The sequence below is a fragment of the Loxodonta africana genome, chromosome 9 (genome assembly GCF_030014295.1).
Source record: "Loxodonta africana isolate mLoxAfr1 chromosome 9, mLoxAfr1.hap2, whole genome shotgun sequence".
In the NCBI taxonomy this organism is placed as follows: Eukaryota; Metazoa; Chordata; class Mammalia; order Proboscidea; family Elephantidae; genus Loxodonta; species Loxodonta africana.
Genome location: NC_087350.1, coordinates 39,535,614 through 39,560,782, shown reverse-complemented (window position 1 = coordinate 39,560,782; position 25,169 = coordinate 39,535,614).

Genomic DNA, 25,169 nt, shown 5'->3' with positions numbered 1-25,169 from the left:
AATTGAAGTCTTGGACAATATTCAGTGATTAATAGGGTTTTCATTAGCTAATTTCTAGAAGTATATTTCCAAGCCTTTCTTTCTAGTCTGTCTTAGTCTAGAAGCTCTGCTCAAACTTGTCCACCATGGAGCCCCTGCTGGTACTTGAAATACTGGTGGCATAGCTTCCAGCATCAGAGCGACACACAAGCCTCCGTAGTACAACAGACTGGCAGAGGGTGGTAGAGTAGCAAGGATACTAGAGAATCTCATCTCAAGGGGACCAAGGTAGGCAGCAGTGGAAGCAGTGATAGCAGGGTACAGCACCCATAGTGTCAGGGATGCAAGCTGTGGGTGTCTAGTTCTCAGCAGCAATGATGTCCTCATAGGACCTTGGCTGTGGTTCTGGCTGTGGGATCTCCTCTGTTTCCTGCACATTTCCCAAAACTTCCCAACAATCCTTTGAGTTCCTCAATGTTCTGTTGCTTATGACTAAGATTGACAATTACACCAAGATACTCCAAGGGTTCAAATCATTTGGCTGCCAGCACTGAACCATAAGATCAGGTAAGTGTTGGGGCTGAAGCTACCATCTGGAGATGGCCATGATGGACTATGTCACTAGCAGAGGACAGTCTACAAATGCTCCCATGAAAAAAAAGGAAATACCAAATACTATGAGGTTTGCAAAAGAAAAAGAAAGACAGAAAAGTTTGCACCCTGACTTAATATCTCAAAGTCCCAGCCCCATAAGAACAGGTCATACTTCGTCTACTCATAACAATTAATGATGACTCAACCTTCATTTCAGGAATGCTACAGATATATTGTTTATTGAATGTATTTTTATACTGAAACCAGCACTTTGAACTAGTGTGTTCTGATTCCAACCCCTGCTGAGAATTTGCATTTCTAACAAGTTCCCAAGAGACGCTAATACTGCTAGTTAGGGAGCAATTCTGAGAACCACTAGTAGAGCAGTAGTTCTCCAAATTTATTATACATAAGAATCACCTGGAGATATTGTTAAAATGTAGATTCTGATTCAGTATACCTGGTGTGGGAATGCAATTTTTTGGCAGGGGTTCAAACCAGAATGAACTAGTTCGAACCCCAAATTGAATCTTATCAGTTAGCAAGCTATTCATACTACACAGGGCATATGAAAATCATCAGATCATAGCTATATTTTCCTAACATGATAATAAGCCACCTTCCTGTCAGTTTGTCATACTGTGGAAGCTTGAGTGTTGCTATGATGCTAAAAGCTATGTCACCTGTATTTCAAATGCCAGCAAGGTCACCCATGGTGGACAGATTTCGGCAGAGCTTCTAGATTAATACAGACTAGCAATCTACATCCAAAAATCAACCAGTGAAAACCTTATGGATCACAACAGAACATTCTCCAATATAATGCTAGAAGATGCAAACATACCAGTAATCATGAAGATAATGCAGGACCAGGCAATATTTCATTCTATTGTACATGGGATTGCCATGTGTTGGAGTTGACTCAATGGCAGCTAACGATAACAAGATGATAATGGAGAAAGATTTAGCCAAAATGTTAAGCGTAAGCGAGGGCTGAGAAAGTTCCCTGAAAAACACAATTATAAAGCCCCGTAAGAACTATCTGTCCAGGTAGGGGCCTGGAGTAAAGAGACAATGGCAAGCAGAACTTGCTGACAGATGGTGAAAGGATCCAGCCTGGGTGGGGTGGTGGACAGCTGGCTCCAATAGCCCAGACTTCTGGCCATCCCTTTACACATCACGACTACATCATCGCTGCTCCTAAATGTGGAGGAAACACTGAGAAATCACCCCAAGATAGGCTGACTGTGGCTTGGAATCCTCTGGGGAGGAGCCAGCCCCATACTCCACTCATTTGTCTGTGAACCCAGAAAATGCTCAGTTCTGCCCTGTACTGGAGAGGGCATCCAAAGGACAGGTAAACTTCCCCTCCCTTCTGCCTTCTTTCTGTCACCTTTCACTTTTCCATTTTCTAGGTTAACCCAGATGGAGAACAAGGAAACACCTTCAAAGAAGCTTCGTTGCCTCTGCTTCTGTTCTTAGAGTGTTCCTGAGTCATTTTCAGGCAAAGCTGCCTCTTATCAAGGAAAGCTAAGAAATTCCAGATTTGAAAATCAAAGCAAAAATATTGATGTCATAGGAAAATCACAAGAATGACAGTGACAAGGACTGGATCCTAAGTAAACCACATCATCTAAGCCATTTTCTCACTGGTAAAAAAATCTGTAAAATACTTCTAATTTGAAAATTCTAGGAATTAAAATCTCAAGCTGTTGAAACCCTGGAAAATTCAATAGCCTCTCTATACAATCAACATAAAAATAGCTCTGTTTACCTCAGTGGCTTTTACAAGAATCAAATACATAAACGCTGAGTGGTTTGAAAAACATGTAGTGCTAAATAATCACAAAGCATTATCATCATAGGAATAGTCTGATATTAGCAGACACGGTTATAGCCACTGGTATAGTTTTTTTTTTTTTTTTATAGTTACCAAATGATCATCACTGTGCAAAATCTAGAGCCTGACCTTTGTAGACTGTAGTTAAATGTATCAATTTATGTAAAACACTTAGAACCATGCCCATAGTAAGTATTCTCTAAGAGTTAAATATTATTATTATAATTATCAGAAATAGTAGTAGTAGTAGTGGTGATAGCAGTAGTACATAGTTATTTGTGTGTGTGTAGTAAATCTATATAACTATATATCTATGTAGATACATAGATATAGATATAGGAGCCCTAGTGGCATAAGGGTTGGTACTTGGCCGCTATCCGAAAGGCTGGCGGTTCAAACCCAGGCAGCAGCTCCACAGGAGAAAGCCCTGCCGATCAGTTCCTGTAAAGATTACACTCTAGAAAACCATATGGGGCTTGACTCAATGACACCTAACAACACTATCACAAATATGTATATAACAAATCATTTGCCTTTTCAACATTCTTAATATGTACAATTCAGTGACGTTAATTATATTTACCTCATTGTTCAACCATTAAACATTATCCCTTTCCAAATTTTCCCATCACCCTTAAGAGAAGCTCAGGGTCCCCTAAGCAGTGCATTCCCCTTTTCTGCTCCCTACGTTGCTACTTTTATTCTTATCACTATTTTCAGTGAAGGGATAGGGACTTTGACCTTATTGTACTAAGTGACTTTCTTTCAATAGGAGTGTCAGTGTTTGGGAACTATCAGTACCTAACCTTGTCACCTGTGATTCCATTTCTCAGCATTTTATACCTAAGGAGGCACCATTTCACTGCCTCACAGAAACCCAGAGTCAACATAGCTGCTGCAACTGACCAGTGATTGCCGCTGTATTCAGTTACGATCCTCCTCAAGGTTGACTTTTGTATCAGCCTTCCTAAAAACCTCAAGGCCATATACTTCTTTTTAATTAAAATGAAAGAAAATTTTGTTTGGAGAATTTCATGGCAACCCCAAGGCATCACAAAACCCAGTTGGGGGAATCATTGCCTAGTAGTTAGATAGTATTGCAGGCAACAAAAAAGCTCATGTCATCCTCAAATATCTCAAGACATTGTCTAGGTACATAACACTTGATAAATTTTAAGCTCCATTACATCCACAAAACCCTTAACGACCCATATCACAGCCTGCCACAGCAAAAGGTCACTTCACGGGTGCCCCAGGGCCCAGCCATTGAATTGAGCCCAGGTTAGGTTCACATGTTGGCAATACTAGCATTCAACTGCCACCCTCTCCTTACATTAGCTGTGATTATTCCCAGCAGTGGAGCTGGGCCTCCATGGTAACGCTCTTCAGGGAGCTGGGGAAGCTCTTTAATTATTAAAATGAATAATTCTTACCAACACATTTAATTGGGAAATATTACATGTTAAAGAGCCACTAATGGAACAGCTCTGAGGACCGAGCAGTGTGATAGACTATGCTTTTTGATGTGAATTTTAGCAATACTCACCTCATCCCATCACACCATGCATTATTTAGTTGCTTTAAAAAAAAAAAAAAAAAAAAACTATCATTTCATTTCTAAGTGGAGATGGAATTACTGAACTCGCAAAAGCAAAGCTTTGAATTACTCCCTTGCTCTTGAACCAGTGCCATCCCACAAAAACCAAACCTGGTGAATAGTCATGTTCTCTCTGATTGCTAGGAAATCAACCAAAAAAGACCCTGAACATCACATTAGCCAGTAAACAAAGGATCAGGTTAGCTTTACAGAGGGTTACTTCCTTTCCCGAGAAACAAATATTTGTATGTTCAAAGCCTTGGTCTACCTTCACCCGTGGAACTCCTCAAGCATATTTGCCATATTTATACACCGTCATGTAAGTGTGTATTTCTCTCTGTGTGTTATGTGTTCTTACAAAAATGAGACTCATTCCAGATACAGATAGAAGAGATCGATTTTATTATTAACTTGTTACACACAAATATAGATCGCTTAAGCCTTCTGAAATGGTTCCCTTGATGTTCTTTATTAAAGAAAGTTTCATCATTGAAGAAGAAAACAAAAATCCAGACCCAGTGTTCCCAGTCACTGTCTTCATTTTGAGGAGATTACGAAGATGTTGCAATGAGTGAGAAAATGATAGCATCACAGGAGATAATACTCCCAAAAACTAAAGATTGAAAGGCAAACACATTTACCCGTTGGCAGAAGGATGTGTAATCACTAGAAATTTCACCTTTCAACTTGTATTTTCTTTGGAAGGAGGATGTTGCTGGTGCTAGGTTTAATGATTCTCAGAATTAATTTGTTTAAGGGCTAAAGACAAAATACTTTGGTTGAGGGACTATATTTAGAGCGCCTTGTACACACAGTTTAATTAACATTAGGGTTAATTGAAAGCTTTCAGTAATGAACATTTCATACATTGCCCACGAGAAGGATAACATCATACGTCTCACTGAAAACTTCTCAAAGGTTTATTGGCACACCACTCTCAGGCCCTTGGGAAGCTAGAAGTACCCCATGGGAGAACTGAAAAAGCTGGAGGCCAGATAGTTTTCTCCTGACCTTGGTTGATGCCCTTGTCCACCCCCCCGCCCCGTCCCCGCTGCTACCAACCAGTGCAAATCCATGGGGTTGGCCCAATCTGTGCTTCATGAGGTTCTTGTCCCTATCCCACTTCTCTTTGTCCCACACCAGTTTGCTCCCATTGCATTTCTGCTTGGTGAACAAAAAGCATCACCCAACATGCCCCTCAGGTGATGCAAATATCAATTCACACTGTTGTCTCCAAATTCCCTAGTTGGCTTTCTGAATTTTCTACTTTCTGGGTTCTCTGGCTTTCTGCATTACCCTTCTTGTTTCACTGTATCTTTTAGGCTGCCTGGTCCCCTAATGCTGAAGGAAAATCAAAGAGCTGCTTGACTGGAAAGGGGTAATTACTATCAGTGACATTTCCATTAGGAAGTTTCCTACCGAGCTGCTCTCATCTTAATACCAAATACTCATATTACTGTCCCTCCCCAACTCAGCTCCCAAGACTAATTTTTTTTAATTAAAATTCTAATGATTTATAATGAATGACTGCTTACTGTCAGACAGTAGAACCAGTGACTCAAGGGGCCCCTAAATGGCATGTACTTCCACCCACCCACGTTTCCATGTGCCTGAACCCCACAGTTTGTTTTATATCTTACTTCCCTCTGGTTTATATCACATGATAGGCTTCAGCAGGTTCTACTTGTTTAATAGCGTTTAATAGCATTTACAACACAGAATACATATAAGTAAATAGAGTGGCGGTTTTCAGACTTGCTTTAGCAGTAACCTTATTTTTCAAATGAAATTTACAGTAAATAACACATGTAAAAACCTTACTCATTAGCACAAATTTAATTTCTAAGATTATATATGTAACAATTTTATTGGGTCAATAATAATGTTTGTTTTAATGAACAGGAAAAAAATCAGAAATCAAGGATTTAAAAGCAAGTTATAGAATACATTAACCTTAGCATTCAATTTATTTGTGTCAATTTTTATTTGCTTGCACAGGTCATCTGTTTCTGATAGCATGTACTCTGTTCTCAAGATATTCTTTAATTAGGCAGAAATAGCAGAGATTTTATTCCAAGGCCCGCAGGAAATCAAGATATCCTGGCACCCTAAATTGTCATATACGTGATCCCTAATGTGTTAAAGGAAGCCCTGGTGGCATAGTGGTTAAGTGCTACGGCTGCTAACCAAGAGGTCAGCGGTTCAAATCCACCAGGCGCTCCTTGGAAACTCTATGGGGCAGTTCTACCCTGTCCTATAGGGTCGCTATGAGTCGGAATTGACTCGATGGCAGTGGGTTTTTTGGGTTTTAATGTGTTAAAGGGAATCTGGGTGGTGCAAGCGGTTTGCCATTGGATGTTAACCTCATGGGTGGTTGCTTGAACTCACCCAGAAGCTCCACAGAAGAAAGGCCTGACAAACTGCTTTCATGAAGATCACAGCCAAGAAAACCCTGTGGAGCCGTTCTACTCAGTAACACATGGGGTCTCCATGAGTCCAGGGCTGACTAGAAGGCAGCTAAAAACAATGTGCTAATTTGGTACATAACACATGAGAGTATTTCACGTGGCCCGTTTGCTTGTTATATCATTATACTTTTGACAGTTGAAATGTATTTTTTTTATTAACTTTTATTGAGCTTCAAGTGAACGTTTACAAATCAAGTCAGACTGTCACATATAAGTTTATATACACCTTACTCCGTGCTCCCACTTGCTCTCCCCCTAATGAGTCAGCCCTTCCAGTCTCTCCTTTCGTGACAATTTTGCCAGCTTCCAACTCTCTCTATCCTCCCATCCCCCCTCCAGACAGGAGATGCCAACACAGTCTCAAGTGACCACTTGATATAATTAGCTCACTCTTCATCAGCATCTCTCACCTACCCACTGTCCAGTCCCTTTCATGTCTGATGAGTTGTCTTCGGGGATGGTTCCCATCCTGTGCCAACAGAAGGTTTGGGGACCATGCCCGTCGGGATTCCTCTAGTCACATCCAGACCATTAAGTATGGTCTTTTTATGAGAATTTGGGGTCTGCATCCCACTGATCTCCTGCTCCCTCAGGGGTTCTCTGTTGTGCTCCCTGTCAGGGCAGTCATCGGTTGTGGCCGGGCACCATCTAGTTCTTCTGGTCTCAGGATGATGTAGGTCTCTGGTTCATGTGGCCCTTTCTGTCTCTTGGGCTCTTAGTTGTCGTGTGACCTTGTGAAATGTATTTTTAAAAGAAATCTGAATCTCACTGTTATGGAATCATTAATGTCGACTCACGTTCGTGGAATCAAACCCATGGAACCTGATGGCTCTGTAGAACACTTTGAAGACATCAATGACGCAGATTCACTCGAAATTTAGGGAGAAAAAAGGTAGCTAGAGCAGAAAGGAAAAGGTTAACTTGGAGAAAGCTGTGGCTGTTGTTGCTACCAGTGACCTCTTAATCCCTCAGCACTTTGCTGTATCCTCATCGTAGTGCTGATTTCGTTCTCTCTGGAGTTTTATGTAGTTGAGCATGTCTCTCCCCTCTAACCTGAAGGCAGAGGACCATGAAGCCAATATACCAGCAACATTTTTAAAACGCAGACAATAAAGAAAATCCCCTTTCTGTCACCAGGAGACACCTAAACTTGAAATGCTACAAAATGCCCACTAGGTGTCACTTCATAAGGACTGTCAATGTTCTTTTGCCTGAATAAAAGTAAAAGCTTTGCTATTCGGGTTTGAGGCATGAGCGTCCGTGGATCTGCAGTGATCTTGGCTCTGTCTAATGGCTCTCTGTCCCCATAGTTCATATGACACTGCTTTCCACACACTGTTACACTGTTAAGGCGTTACATCAGGGAAAGATATATTTGATTCTTTTTAAATTAGCCCTTTCAGTTTTTATATCATTGCTTATTCTGTTTCTTTTTCGTCTCATATTTTATACCAGGGGTAGAAAAGCATGGCCCAGGAACTGCCACTCTTCTTCCCAGTGCCTGTGACTTTCATGAATATGGATCCTGGACCCTTAGCCCTCGGTTTAGATCGGGCTTCAGAATCCTTCCTAACACAGCTCTTTAGGCAACCATTATTGATCATTAGTAATGTGAGGGAAAACTTATTTGTCACCTATTTTAGATCTCTGTACTAAAATACTGTTTTGTGCCTCGGCACCTGATAGAATTTTCAACTTTTAATTTTTTTTGACATTTACTCAGTGGTAGAGTTATTTTACTCATCAGAATTGCTGAATTAATCAACCCCGGGGGCACCGTCCATCCCCTAGAGTTGTACAGTGTACAGCCTGCACAGGTACACGTTAGGTTTGCCCCTCGTTATTCGTATCCTCATTTTATTTATCACTTTTAACTCTTTTAAAACAAAATCCTTATTTTGAGTATGTCGGGCTCAAATATTATTAATGAGTTACTTACAAAAGTGGCCTATTTGCTTTTAAAATATTTTATGTTTTTAATAATGATCTAATAAACAAACTTTTGTATTTTACTAAATGTTCAGGTTTAGCCTTAAAAATAACTGAAAATGGGACGTGCAGTTTAGGATGGCAGCCCCTATGTAGTCTCTCCAAAATTTTCAGCAAAATATCACTAGAAATAGAAAAAGATGAAAACATAATCCATTTCTAAAATTTAAGACTGATATAACACACTGCCAAGTCTGGTTGATATTCATGTATTACCATGTCATTGTTGTTAGAGGCTGTTGAGTGTTGAGTTGACTCTGACTCATGTTGACCTTATGCATATCATCCTCACTTCTAAGGAGCATCCTGGCTGTATTTCTTCTAACTCTTGCCGTAGTTAATTTTAAAAAATGTTTAAAAATTGGTATCTAGCAGAAGCAGAGAAAATATCAAAGATTGGGAAGGTGGGATCAAATACATTAACCTGTCATTCAGCTGCAACATCGAAAAAGACATAACTGGCACCCAAGTGGACAGAATGGAGCCAAGGTGACCCAGCTTTTGTCTTTCTTCAAGTAAAATCAAATAGGGAACTATGAGGCTCCTCTCCGATTTTTAATTTATTCTCCATGCACTTATTTGGGATGATGAGATGAATTCTTCACTGAATGCTGCTATAGGTTCTTTTTCAAAGTTCTGCCCTTCCTCTGAGTCCACCAGATGTGATCTCCTCTCCCTTTTCTTCAGAGTTTCTTCACAGACCCTGTGTAGGCTAATCATCTCTTCTCATTCTCCATCCAGGGCTGAATTGCTTAAGCTCAGTGTTTGTCACTGGACATGCTATGTAGCATATCCGTGGTCCTACTTTCTGTTCCCTTGTGCCCAGCCCCAGCCCAGTCCCTGATGTCATCTCAGCAAATATAAGAGAACAATATTTTGATGTTAACTGATGTGGGATTTTTTTCTCTCCATTTTCAGGCTGCAGCTCAGCCCTTCAGACTTACTGTCTTGGGAAAGCAAGACAGGAGAACAAGTAAGAAGAACTGTTTCTCAGCACTTGCAATATAAAGTTCTGAAACTCTCAGCAGAGGTAGCAGATTAAGAGATATGTTTCTGAGTGTCAAAATCCGGAATTTAAGTACCGAAAAGCAAATTTTATGCTACCAATTACAGATGATTTCAAGGACCAAGACTTGATTCAAAGAGCAAAGTGAAAGTAAGAAAGTTAGACTTGTCGTTTTGGGACAAGTCTCAGGAGAGGGACAGTAAACCCCTAGACTGCAGTGGGGCTCCTTGAACAGAAAAGACTCACCTCATCTCCCAGGTAGGGCTTAAGGCTTTTACATAAGCCCACAGGGAAGTGAGAGAAGAGCTAAAATTTTCTCATATTCCCAAAAGGATGCAGAAAAGGCTAAGAAAGGTGTACAGACCAGGCAGCTCCTTGCAAACAGAAACACGTGTGCCCCGAATGTACAGATACTATGGCGGGACTGAAGACATCTCCAAGGTGGCCTATGGGGGTAGATGCGAAAAACCAAAGTTCCAATGGGATGAGTCAAATCTTCTGCCAGACATAGGGACAGCTGTCAATGACTAGAGACAGACACTTCCCTGAGGCACCATGATGCTGCTTAACCCCTCCCATAACAGAGAAAAGTGGAGAGAAAATAAACTTTCATTTCATGGGGAAGGAGCTGAATTGTGTGAATTTTAGCTGAAATTAGCAAAATCTGACCAAGATTAAGTTTTCTGTCATGAGGCACTTATAATGAAGATTAAGTTGTGTTATAGAAAAAAGAAAGTTATCATTGTCCACACCTGGAGATTCAGGCACCCTCATAAGATTTTAGGCAGACCTCTGTGAGAGAGGGGCATCTTCCTATCATCCCCACACTTGGTTCTCTGATGTACTCACCAGATATAATACATGAAAACTAGAACTTCCAGCATGCAGTGCTTACAAGGTTTTCCATCTCTCCACTTCCATTCCACTGAACACACATACCATGTGGTACTTTTTGCACCTCTTTAGTACCTAGTACAAGAAAGCCAATTTGAGACAAGTCTCACAAAAGGGACAGTAAACCCCTAGACTTCAGTGGGGCTCCAAGTTCGGGTTAGGCAGGGCTGCCGCTAGCCCACCGAGCACTTGTCCTCTACAAATTACAGAAAGGATGCCCGCTGTGCCAGGCACTCTTGTGCAGTAAACCACCTGTCCAACTGTACATAGTAGTCCTGGGTTAACGAGTGAGAAGCTCACTCTAATTTCTTCACAAAGAGGGCTAGAGGAAGAGGTGCTCATTTTCTGGTTAGTATCAGCCCTGGCGCTGCAAATAAGGAGCAAACGTGGAGGAAGCACGGTATGTTTTCCTGCCTTCGTGACAGGCACTCTTTATATTATGAGTCAACACGCTAATAAGACATGTGCTAATTACTTTTTGTTTTATTTACTCCAATTAATCCATCTGCAAATGTCTTTTGATTAACGCCAATTCCTGATCAGATTCTGGTCGCCCTTGATAAATGCGGATGTTTTGGCTACAGAAGCCCTGTGTGGAAGGTTTCAATACTCAGCATATCCCTTCCCGCTCTCCGCAGAGCTTCTAGCTCCCGAGTCAGCAGAGGCAATAAGTTACAGCTCTGCTCTTCCCCAGTAGCCCTTTGGGAGTTTTGCATATGCTCTGTACACTGATTCTTAAAACTGTTGTTACTAAATCCTGGAGATTTAGCATGTTTATAGACTAGCCCCAGGTGGCCCTCTCTAAGCAAATTATGTAAATTAGGTAACCCTCAGATTCCTCATAATCAAAGTGGGGCTCAGAATATCCACCGTGTATGATTCTGTGAGGTTTCATGCCCTAGCATATGTGAAAGCACCTTGCACGGCACCTGACGCAGTAAAAGTGTGTTTTACTGTTTCCTGAGCCAGTGGCTACCAAGAGGTCATGTGACCAAGAAGAATCAAATTTCCCTGGCAGGTGTTGGATCTGTATTGTCCAGGCATTTCAGAGACTTGTCTGATTAACTCTGGGAGTTCCTGGAGGTGTCCCACGATTATGATTCAATGCTTTTTATAATTTCCCTCAAGGATTTCTTGCTTAGTCTTTTCTTCCCCCTCCAGGTGCCATCGAGTGGATTCTGATTTATGGCGACCTCACGTGTGTCAGAGTAGAACTGTGTTCCATGTGGTTTTAGATGGCTGGTTTTTCAGAAGTAGATTGCCAAGCCTTTCTTCCAAGATACCACTGGGTAGAATAAATCTCCAACCTTTCAGTTAACAGCCAAGTGTGTTAACTGCACCACCAGGGGCTCTTTACTTAAAGCTGCCACTTTCAAAGTCTCCTGAGGGCTGGCCCCCACCACAGCCCCTACTTCATGTACCAATGGCAGAGATTGTTTGTTGCTTATAGAAATCCACTCTCAACTTCTACTATTGAAGACGACACAGGGCTGCCCAGATATATTACATTTCCTAGCTTCTCTTGCCTTTAGGCGTGGCCGTGTGACCGAGTCCTCTTCAATGTGCAGAAGTCAATGGTTCTACTCCAAGCTGGTCCCATTAAACCACCCATGTGTGATCATGACATTGTCCAGAGTAATCATGGAGTCAGGTATTGATAGAAGAGCCACAGTCAGCCTAAATCTTTGAATGACTGCCCTGGTGCAGAATCTACCCCCACTACCTGACCAGCACCACTGTCACCATCCAAACTAGCCTGGCCAGTTATATAACAAAGAAAGAAGCTTCTGTTTGAGCCATTACATTTTAGGTCTATTTGTTTCAACACTTTAGCCTTCCCCAAGTAATACAGAACTACATGCTGCCAGGCAAAATAAAACAACACTTTCTTAACTTGCATTTATATAATGTGTCTCTGAAAGGCTTTCATACCTACTAAACCAAAAACCAAGCTCACTGCCGTCAAGTCGATTCTGAATCATAGTGACCCTGTAGAACAGAGTAGAACTGCCCCATAGGATTTCCAAGGCTGTAGTCTTTACAAAAGCAGACTGCCACATCTTCCTCTCACAGAGCTGCTGGTGGGTTGGAATCACCAACCTTTTGGTTAGCAGCCAAGCATTTAACCACTGTGCTACTATGGCTCCTCACATCTATGAGGAGATTAATTCTCTCATTAACCCTGTGGAACAGGCAATATGACATCTATTACTATGTCTACCTGCCAGATGAGGCTCAGAGAAATCCAGTGACTCAGTGAGGCTTCCACAGCTCCTTAGTCATTTCTGGACTCTCTGTCACTGACTCGCCACTTGGACTTTGCAAGCCACCTCTCTTTCTTCATTTACAGATCTGGTCATTCCTGTTTCATACCTAAGACTAGGCAATTCTGTGGAGCTGGTTTATGAAATAACTTTTAAGAGAAAGACAAATGAATGTGATGCCCAGTTCTATAATTTTTGTATGTAGGAGAGATATTATTTGACAATGTTCTCTTAATTTTTTGCTATTCGATCTATTGGGTCCACTGCAAACAGATATGCAAAACTAAAAATAGGCTACTATGCTAGCATTGGTCTTAGATCTCTTAAACTTTAACATCTGAGGTAATGTCACTCTTGGTCTCATTCTTGGTGGGATCCTTTTGACTTCTTTTATCCCTCTGTGTAGGTTATCAGAATGTCTACCTTTCCAAAATCTTTCATTCATTCTTATGTTCACCAAAATACATGAGTACTTACTATGTAAAAACACTGTACTAGGCAACAGATACCTAATGGCAAACAATGCAGGCACAGTCCCTGCCCTCAAAAAGATTACAGCCTAATTAGGAGAGAAGATAATAAACAAGTAACTATGTAATTTTATATAATTACAAATGGTTATTTGTAATTATAAAAGAGGCCAAACAATGAAGGTGGTGTGAACTGAGCCACCCCTTTTTCACTCTTCTTGCCTCTAGTTTCATCTTCTACAATGTAGCCTAATGAGCAAGACAGAGTTAGGATTATTCACAAACTTCAAAGTTATTATTCCCAAATTTCAGTAATATCCTATTTTTTGCTACTGGACTGCTTAAATAGTTTTGCTTAGCTTCCAGGAAGTTTAGAATTACATGGGGTATTTAGCTATCTGGGAAATGCCTTAACTAAGGTTCCTAACTCCGCTATCTTTCTACTTCATCTAAATAATTTCTGCTTTATTTTTCCAGTTGAAAAGAAGAGACAGCAGAAAGACAAAGATGGAGGGAGAGAAGAAAGGGGGAGGGACAGAGGGATGAAGGAAACAAAGGAAGAAAGAAGACTGATGTAAATGAAGGCCTTGCTCTCTTCTGCCCAACACTATCATCATCTGTTCTTGTATCCTGAGTGGATTACCAGTTGTAAGGGGTCATCGAACCAAGCTGGGAGATACTTCTGTTCAAGATTAAGGACGCTTTAGAACCAGTATTTAGGTGGAGATAACTATGTTGTCATGGATTGAAATTATATCCCTCTAAAAATGTGTGTATCAGCTTGGTTAGGCCAAGTTGTGATTGTCATTTTATGCTAAGAGGATTAGGGTGGGATTGTAACATCACCCTTACCCAGGTCCCCTCCCTGATCCAATGTAAAGGGAGTTTCCCTGGGGTGTGGCCTGCACCACCTTTTATCTCTCAAGAGGTAAAAGGAAAGACAAGCAAGCAGAGAGTTGGGGACCTCGTACCACCAAGAAAGCAGCATCAGGAGCAGAGCTCATCCTTTGGACCCTGCGTCCCTGCGCCTGAGAAGCTCCTCCATCAGAGGAAGATTGAAGACAAGGGAAAGCTTTCCCCTGGAGCTGACACCCTGAATTTGTACTTGTAACCTACTGTGAGGGAATAAATTTCTCTCTGTTAAAGCCATCTGCTTGTGGTATTTCTGCTGTAGCAGCACTAGATGTCTTCACCCTGAAAGCCAAAGTAGGGATAGTGACATTGTTACCATAGTTCTGTTTCCACAAAGCCTGTTTCATATCCCCAATTTGGCAGAAAAGTTGGTAGGCTACAAAGGCCTGGGTAGGGTGGGAAATGATTTTAGGAAAAGAAAAGAACATTTATTGAGTGATTATTATATGTTTCTCGTACGCTTTAAATGTTTTCATGAGCTTTCTCTCATTAAGTCCTCACGACTTTAGTCTTCTCAGAGGACCCCCACCATCCCTGGGCCCCAGGGAGGTTTAGAGTCTCAACATCATGCTCCCCCATAAACCACAATACATCTCTCAACCCAAAGGGCAAAGGTGAGCCCCTCACATAGCTAGCCTGGCCACTATCCATTCACAGATACAACTAATGAAAAATTTATCAGAAATAGGATTGAAATTTTTGGCAGATCATAGGCCCAGAGCCATATGGTAATCTACACATTTTAATCTGATTTTTCCTGTCAACCCTCTGCTTGTGCAATTTTCCCATTTTTTAAGCCTAGGAGAGGTACCTCTGATGTCCCTGGCTCCATACACTTCACTGAGACAGGCCACCATCCATTTGGAGCCTTGGGGGACTCAGACCCCAGACATTCTAGAGCAGAACATATGTTTTCCCCCAGAGCAGAGTGGCACAGTGACATTTGCCTTTATAAAACTAACATACTGTGATCCTCTACAGCCACTACAGACCTGTCTGCCTGTCTTGGTAGTCACAGTCCTCTGTTCATAAACTAGCTTTTCAGCTATATTTAGGTGTGTAAACTAGAGAGCTTCTAAAGTGAAAGATAACTTCTCAAACAGAGCTAGAAAGCATACTCGGATGCTTCTAGGCTGAGTATTTACAGTATTTAGCTGTTTTGTTGATTAATAAAACAGAATTCTCAGAGATGGGGCCATGATGACAGAGTAGTCAGACGCTTCCAGTGGTCCCTCTCACAACAAAGACCCGAAAAAACAAGTGAATCAATTATATATGACAACCTAGGAGCCCTGAACATCAAAGGCAAAGTTGAGGAATCAGAATGAGCAGGAGGGGGAAAGAGAGATGGTTCAGAAGTGGCGAGGAGTTCCCAGGCCTGATCCAGCAAGACTCAGCACCCAGTAGGCCGGATCTGCTGGCACGAACATGGTGAGATAAGCAGTGGCATTCAGGATGAGTTTTCCACATCAGAAGAGACTGAGTGGACATTTCACTCATGCCTCCAGAATCAGTGGAAAGTGGCACTCTCACCATAAAATAAGTACTTGTGTCCGATCTACTGCGCAGGCCAAAAAACACTCCTAGAAGAAACTCTCTCCCATTTAACTGACCTCTCCCCACTCTGCACCAAGTCTCAAGCTGGCTTCAGTGATAGCTGCTTTCCCTGGGCTGGAAGTAAGTCCTGTCATGTGCTTTCAGCCTCCTCCTAGCCTTGGAGAAGGAACAAATTAACAAACAGAAAAAAAATAATCTGCCAGGTTCCCTCGGCTGAGAACTCAGGGTAGAAACAGCTTCTTTGCCTAGATACAGGCATAAGTGGTTCCCAGACTTTGAATGCCTTTCACCGCTGCATAGACTTATGTGGGCCCATTTAAACAGCGTAGGTCTGCATTAGCACAGTACAACAGGATATATACCTGAAGTCAAGCTTCAACAGTTTCAGCTATACAGCTATATGGTGGAGAGGTAGGTTCGTGATATCTGACACTGCTCTGCATATTAAGCAGGGTCCTCATCTACCCACATCAGGAGCCTGAGGACTGGTGGCTTCACCCACACTACCTAACCACCCTCAACAGGGATCCAAGGATAAATGGTGCCTCCCAGTCCTTACAGCCAACAGCACTGGGTGCCCAAAGTCCAACAGCAAAAGCCACCCACCTAGGCACTCTAGGGAAAAGGGACACATTTTCCTCACAGATACCCAGGGGCGGTTGTCAACTCAAAGGATGGAAAAAAATATATCAAGCAAACAACAATCAAAAAAGAGTAGCAGTGGCAGTATTTATTTCTGACAAAAGAGGCTTTGAAGTAAAATCCACCACAAAGGATAAGGAAGGACACTACATAATGATTAAGGGGTCAATATAATGGAAGGATATAACCATAATAAATATTTAAGCACCAAAAGACAGGGCTCCAAAATACAGAAAACAAACTCTAACAGCATTGAAAAGAGAGACAGACAGCTCCACAATTATAATAGGAGACTTCAACACACCACTTTTGGTGAAGGACAGAATATCTAGGAAGAAGCTCAATAAAGACACAGAAGATCTAAATGCCACAATCACCCAACTTGGCCTCATAGACGTATACAGAACACTCCACCCAACAGCAGCCAAGTGTACTTTCTTTTCCAATGCGTATGGAACATTCTCCAGATTAGATCACATTATTAGGTCAGAAAGCAAGCCTTAACAGAATCCAAAGCATTGAAATATTACAAAGCATCTTTTCTGACCATAAACCCATAAAATTAGAAATCAATAACAGAAAAAATAAGGAAAAAAAATTCAAACATATGAATACTGAACAACATCTTGATCAAAAACTACAAGGTTATAGAAGAAATTAAGGATGGAATAAAGATATTCAGAGAATCAAATGAGAATTAAGATACTTCCTACCAGAACCATTGGGACACAGCAAAAGCAGTGCTCGGAGGCCAATTTTTGGCAATAAATGCACACATCCGAAAAGAAGAAAGGGCCAAAATCAAAGAATTATCCCTACAACTCAAGCAAATAGAAAGAGAGCGGCAAAAGAAGCCCTCAGGCACCAGAAGAAAGAAAACAATAAAAATTAGAGCAGAATTAAAGGAATAGAGAACAGGAAAAACAACTGAAAGAGCTCACAAGACCAAAAGCTGGTTCTCTGAAAAGATCAATAAAATCGATAAACCATTGGCCAAACTGACAAAAGAAAAACAGGAGAGAGAGAAAATAACCCAAATAAGAAACGAGATGGGTGATATCACAACAGACACAACTGAAATTAAAATAATCATAACAGAATACTATGAAAAACTGTACTCTAACAAATTTGAAAACCTAGAGGAAATGGACAGATTTCTAGAAACACACCACCTACCTAAACTAACACAAAAAGAGAGAGAACAACTAAATAGACCTTTAACAAAAGAAGTGATTGAAAAGGTAATTTAAAAACTCCCAACAACAACAAAAATCCCTGGTCCTGATGGCTTCACTGGAGAATTCTACCAAATTTTCAGAGAAAAGTTAACACCACTACTACTAAAGGTATTTCAGAGCATAGAAAAGGATGGAATACTCCCAAAATCATTCTATGAAGCCAGCACACCTCTGATACCAAAACCAGGTAAAGACACCACGAAAAAAGAAAATTACAGACCAATATACCTCATGAACTTAGACACAAAAATCCTCAACAAAATTCTAGCCAATATAATTCAACAACATACCAAAAAAATAATTCACAATGACCAAGTGGGATTCATGCCAGGTATGCAGGGATGGTTTTAACATTAGAAAAACAATCAATGTAATCCATCATGTAAATAAAACAAAAGATAAGAACCACATGATTTTGTCAATTGATGCAGAAAAGGCATTTGACAAAGTCCAATGCCCATTCATGATAAAAAACTCTCAGCAGAATAGTAATAGAAGGGAAATTCCTCAACATAATAAAGAGCATTTATACAAAGCCAGCAGCCAACATTGTCCTAAATGGAACAAATCTGAAAGCATTCCCCTTGAGAACAGGAGCCAGATGAAGATGCCCTTTATCACCACTCTGATTCAACATTGTGCTGGAGGTCCTAGCCAGAGCAATTAGGTTAGAAAAAGAAATAAAGGGCATCCAGGTTGGTAAGGAAGAAGTAAAAGTATCTGTATTTGCAGATGATATGATCTTATACACAGAGAACCCTAAAGAATCCACAAGAAAGCTATCGGAACTAATAGAAGAGTTCAGCAAAGTATCAGGAAACAAGATAAACATTAAAAAATCAGTTGGATTCCTCTACACTGACAAAGAGAACTTCAAAGAGGAAATCACCAAATCAATACTATTTACAATAGTCCCCAAGAAGATAAAACACTTAGGAATAAATCTAACCACAAACATGAAAGACCTATACAAAGAAAACTAAAAGACTGTACCGCAAGAAACCAAAAGAGACCTACAAAAGTGGAAAAACATACCTTGCTCATGGATAGGAAGACTCAATATTGTGAAAATGTCAGTTCTACCCAAAGCAGTCTATAGATACAGTGCAATCCTGATCCAAATTCCAATGGCATTTTTTTAATGAGATGGAGAGACAAATCACCAACTTCATAAGGAATGGGAAGAGGTCCTGGATAAGTAAAGCATTACTGAAGAAGAAGAACGAAGTGGGAGGCCTCACTCTACCTGATTTTAGAATCTATTATACTGCCACAGTAGTCAAAACAGCCTGGTACTGCTACACCAACAGATATGTAGACTGATGGAATAGAATTGAGAATCCAGACATAAATTCATCCACCTATGAGCCGCTGATATTTGACAAAGGCCCGAAGTCTGTTAAATGGGGAAAAGACAGTTTCTTTAACAAATGGTGGTGGCATAACTGGATATCCATCTGCAAAAAAAATGACACAAGACCCATACCTCACACCATGCACAAAATCTAACTCAAAATGGATCTATGATCTAAATATAAAATCTAAAACAATAAAGATCATGGAAGAAAAAATAGGAACAATGCTAGGAGCCCTAATACACGGCATAAACAGTATAAAAAACATTACTAACAATGCACAAGCACCAGAAGAGAAACTAGATAGCTGGGAGCTCCTAAAAATCAAACACCTATGCTCATCCAAAGACTTCACCAAAAGAGTAAAAAGATTACCTACAGACTGGGAAAAAAATACTCGGCTACGACAAATCTGATCAGCGTATGATCTCTAAAATCTACAAAATACTAAAAAAACCTCAACAACAAAAAGACAAATAATCTAATTAAAAAATGAACAAAGAATATGAACAGGTACTTTACCAAAAAAGACATTCAGGCGGCTAACAGATACATGAGGAAATGCTCACGATCATTAGCCATTAAAAAAAAAGAGCAATGAAAATCAAAACTACAATGAGATACTATCTAACCCCAACAAGGCTGGCATTAATCCAAAAAACACAAAATAATAAATGTTGGAGAGGTTGTAGAGAGACTGGAACACTTATACACCGCTGGTGGGAATGTAAAATGGTACAAACACTTTGGAAATTAATTTGGCGCTTCCTTAAAAAACTAGTAGTAGAACTACCATGCAATCCAGTAATCCCACTCCTTAGAATATACCCTAGAGAAATAAGAGCCCTCATCCAAATAGATATATGCACACCCATGTTCATTGCAGCACTATTTATAATAGCAAAAAGATGGAAACAACCAAGGTGCCCAGCAACAGATGAATGGATAAACAAATTATGGTATATTCACACAATGGAATACTGTGCAACGATAACAATGATGAATCCATGAAACATCTCATAACATGAAGGAATCTGGAAAGCATTACGCTGAGTGAAATTAGTCAGTCACAAAAGGACAAATATCATATGAGACCACTATTAAAAGAACTCAAGAAAAGGTTTAAACACAGAAGAAAACATTCTTTGATTGTTACGAGGGTGGGGAGGGAGTGAGAGGGGTATTCACTTACATAGTAGACAGGAATTATTTTAGGTGAAGGGAAGGCCAACACACAATACAGGAGAAGTCTGCACAACTGGACTAAACCCAAAACTAAGAAGTTTCCTGAATACAGCCAAACACTTTGAGGGATGGGGTGGGGGTCTGGGGACTATGGTTTCAGGGGACATCCAGGTCAACTGGTATAACAAAATGTATTAAGAAAACATTCTGCATCCCACCTTGGTTAGTGGCTTCTGGGACCTTAAAAGCTAGAGAGCAGACATCTAGGATGCATCAATTGGTCTCAACCTACCCGGAGCAAAGGAGAATGAAGAACACCAAAGTCACAAGGAAAATATGAGCCCAACAGACAGAAAGGACCACATAACCCAGAGATTCCATCAGCCTGAGACCAGAGGAACTAGATGGTGCCTGGCTACCACCAATGATTGCCCTGACAGGGAACACAACAGAGAAATCCTGATGAAGGAGGAAAAAACTGGGGTGCAGGTCTCAAACTCTGGTAAAAAAAGACCAGACTTAATGGTCTGACTGAGACTGGAGGGACCACAGAGGCCATGGCCCACGTACTCTCTGTTAGCCCAAAACTAAAACCATTCTCGAAGCCAACCCTTCAGACAAAGATTAGGCTGGATTATAAGGCATAAATTGATACTGGTGAGGAGTGTGCTTCTTAGCTCAAGTAGACACATGAGACTATGTGGGCAGCTCCTGTCTGGAGGCAAGATAATAAGGCAGATGGGGACAGGAGCTGGTTGAATGGACACAAGAAATACAGGGTGGAGAGGAATATGTTGTCACATTGTAGGGAGAGCAACTAGGGTCACATAACAATGTGTGTATAAGTTTTTGTATGAGAAACTGCCTTGAAAAGTTTCACTTAAAGCACAATAAAAAGAAAAAAAAAATACAGAACTCTCTTCTTCAAATAATGATGGAAACATCATACTGAAGCACCACAACTTTGTATACACAGTTATTGGGGAAAAACATTACTTTCTTCTTGGAAGAGGAGTGTCCAGGTATACAGCTAGGGAAAGTATAGGTCAGCAGCAGTTACATGATCACCTCCACCACCACCATCTCCATTACTACCACCACCTAAAGGAGTTGTCATCCTCTCACCATGGTTTGACTTAGACCTTTTTAGGGTATCCTGGGTGACGTAGTCAGTCAAGCGCTTGACTACTAGCCAAAAAGTTACCAGTTCAAACCCCTGAAGAGGCGTCTCAGAAGATAGGCCTGGAGATCTGTTTCCAAAAGGCCACAGCCTTGAAAACCCTATAGAGCAGTTCTTCTCTGCACACATGGGATCACCATGAGTCGGAATCAATTCAACAGCAGCTAACAACAATAGGTGTTCCTGTAAGAAACGGTCCATGATGGTATTTATGACTGTGCTGTAATTCCCTTCTTTTATTTATTCATTTATTTTTTACTTTCTACAGTGTTTTTATTACTATGTATAGCATTAGGCAAAAATGATTTAATGTCAATTTTTATTTAAGGAATTTTTATGTTGTCATTCGTTCTACTTTTCATCAAGGTCACCTTAGGTCCTGTCTAAGGCTGAAATCAAGATTTATCTTTATAATAGCCTTTTTTAGAAAAGCCTGTGTTCTTGTTCATGTTCTGTGTCCACGCTCACATCCACAGCTGTTTGGTCCATCAGCTGTGTCACAATTCTCTTTTAGCTTGACTTCTGTATCACCACTGGAATATGGATTGATGATATACTCAAAAATTTCTCACCTAAAATTTTTGGGATCTAATCTCTTCAAATTATTCACAGTAGAGCCATTTTAGGATCAGAATATGTAACTCCCTTTTACTTGCCTTTACCCCTCATTAGGAAATCCTGGTGGCATAGTGGTTAAGTGCTATGACTGCTAATCAAAAGGCTGGCAGTTCAAATCCACCAGGTGCTTCTTGGAAACTCTATGGGGCAGTTCTACTCTGTCCTGTAGGGTTGCTATGAGTCAGAATTGACTCAACGGCAATGGGTTTGTTTTTTGTTTTTGCTTTTTTTTACCCCTCACTAAGATGGAAGATCAGTGTTATGGATTGACTTGTGTCCCCCAAAAATGTGTCTGCCAAAAACTTGGGTAGGCTATGATTCTCTGTATTGTGTGGTTGCCCACCATTTTGTGATCTGATGGGAGTATACTCTGCGTTGTAAATCCTAATATCTGCCTGTGATTAATGAGGCAAGATTAGGTTATGCTAAAGAGGATTAGGGTAGGATGCAATACACTTACTCGGGTCACAGCCCTGATCAAATGTAAGGGGAGTTTCCCTGGGGTATGGCCTGTATCACCTTTTATCTTACAAGAGATAAAAGCAGAGAGAAGGGAGCAAAGAGGGACCTCATGTCACAAAAAAAGAAGAGACGGGAGCAGAGCGCATCCTTTGGACATGGGGTCCCTGAGCTGAGAATCTCCTAGACCTGGGGAAGATTGAGGACAAGGGCCTTCTCTCAGAACTGACACAGAGAGAAAGCCTTCCCCTAGAGCTGGTGCCCTGAATTCAGACATCTACCCTCCTAAACTATGAGAGAATAAATTCCTGTGTGTTAAAGCCATCCACTTATGGTATTTCTGTTATAGTAGCACTAGATAACTAAGACAGTCAGTGAGGACAGAAACACATTTATACTGCTCATCGCTGTCTTCCCAACACTTCACACACAACCTAACATATCATAGGCACTCAATAACTGGTTGTCGAATGGACTAATGAATTCCTTCTTCTTTTGGCCACGTCAGGTTTTTTCTCTCTCTTTGCTCACACTTTCTCCAGCCTTGGTTTCCACTCCTGGCCTCAGGTTTACTGTCCCAAATGGTTACCACAAGCCTATTGGCCTATTTTTGGTTACTCAAACATGGATGTTTTCAAATCCCATATTTGCTTCAGGCATACATTAGTTGCAAAAGGAATACCCCTCTCATATACATACAGTTCAGGAGTGAGTTTGTCAGCGAAGTCCATGGTAGAAGGAAGATTCTACTTTCTGAGAGGCCATAGACAGATAGCCACATTTATAATCAGCTAAAATCTTAAACCAAACCCTTGTTAATCCAAAAGGGCTTTTCCTCTTCCCAAATCATACTGCTAAACTCTTATTCCATCTGACTTTTTCTAAGTTTTTTTTGTTATTATTATTATTATAAAAATAGCTACTGCTCACCGCTAAAATGAAAAAAAAAAAAAAAACTTACAAAAAGTAAAAATAAAAATCCCCATGGTGTCAATGTTGACAGTCACTGTTGGTATATTTCCAATCTGACTTTTTAACCTAGCTGTTCTTTCACAGCAGAATTATATAATTTAATGCCTGCCCCTTAAATGTTGGTTTTCCCCAGAATTCTGTTTTTTCTCTCACCTCCTCTTCTCGCTTTACATATCCTCCCTGGGTTATTATACTTACTTCCAAGGCTTCAGGTACCCTATGTGTTATTTGTGTGCCATCAGAGGTTAGAATTTCCACTCTCCTCTCATCCTCTTCAAGGCCAAGTCCAATGGAGTATGCACACACAAAGATCATCAGCCAAATAAAGCAGGCTGCTTATTAATGGCATTAGCAGAGCAGAGCTCTGGTAAAATCTAGGTCGGAAAGTGCAGCTTAATCTCAAGGTCACGGTAGGATCTCCTGCTTCCCAGCCTTGGGTCCCGAGATTCTGCCATGCCTGAAGTAATGGGGCAGTAATGGCAGCGCTACACGGGCCACCCCAAATCCAGTTAAACAACCACCCACATGGATGAGAGTTAGAGACCTGTCTTGCCCGCCCAAGCACAGAGGAACAAAGAGATTGCCAACAGAAACATCAACCTGACCTCTAAAGCTTTGCTTTCAGCTGAACTAGCTCTGTATTTTCCAGCTGGCTAGGCCTGTCTGACCCACAGAAAAAACAACAGAGAAAGAAAATAACTGCACTTCACACAGAGGTAAAAGCCTGGACATTCTTACCTGCCAGCTGCATGGATCCAAAAAGTGGAAGAAAGATGAGGACATTCTCTTAATAATACCTCTAATACAGTGACCCCTCCTACAGTAAAATGCTGCCCATTGATTTCAGGTTCTGAGCTATTAATTAACCTTTTTCTCTCTCTTCCTCTCAAGGAATGAATGAGAGGAGAATGAGAAGAAATACAGCACCCTCTCTGGTACTCCTCCAATTAGTGCAATTATCTATGGGCTAAAGCAGCAAGTAAGGAGAATATAACCAATTGCCATTGAGTTGATTCCAACTCATGGCGACCCACGTGTGTCAGAGCAGAACTGTGCTCCCATAGGATTTTCAACAGCTGATTTTTTGGCAGTCGATTACCAGGCCTTTCTTCCAAGGCACCTCTGGGCAGACTTGAACCTCCAACATTTCAGTTAGTAGCTGAGTGTGTTAATAATTTGTACCACCCAGGGGCCCCAAGGAGAATATAGTTCTCTAAAATGTTCCTAATGTGTAGTTGATAAGTATTCATGGACTAAATAAATAAATGGATTCTGAATCTCGAATCTGTATCGTCAGTCCAGATCCCTCTCCTGGACTCCAGAACTGTGTATGTCCATTTCTCCCAGGCCTCCTTCCTCTCTGTTTCCCCTTTGAATAAATGGAACCATTGTCTTTGCAGGTCTACTAGTCATAATCTCCTTTCAGCTCTATATAATTCTCTCCCAAATTAGTATGGACCACCTCAAAAGGAATTACCCAGGATTCAGTCAGTCCCCCACCTACATCACCCCCCAACACACATATTTCAAAGGAGGAACAGGAGGGGAAAAAAAGTGGTTTATTATTCCCTGAAATTCTAAGAAGTTTACCTAGCCTTTTGATCCTGGAAGAAACAAAAGTTGAACCTACTTCTTACATGTCACCTTCACTTTATTCCCTTACAGGATCATCAGTCTGTAGACGTCTTAGTATCTTAATATTCTCTCTTAGTATTAGTATGAATTATCTCTTAGATCATGTCTTGGTTATCTAGTGCTGCTCTAACAGAGATACCACAAGTGGATGGCTTTAACAAAGACAAATTTATTTTCTCACAGTCTAGTAAGTTAAACGTAAGTTACAAGTCCAAATTCAGGGCATTGGCTCCAGGGGAAGGCTTTCTCTCTCTGTTGGCCTTCTCATCCATGTCTCCCCAGATGAGGAGCTTCTTCACTCAGGGACCCCAGGTC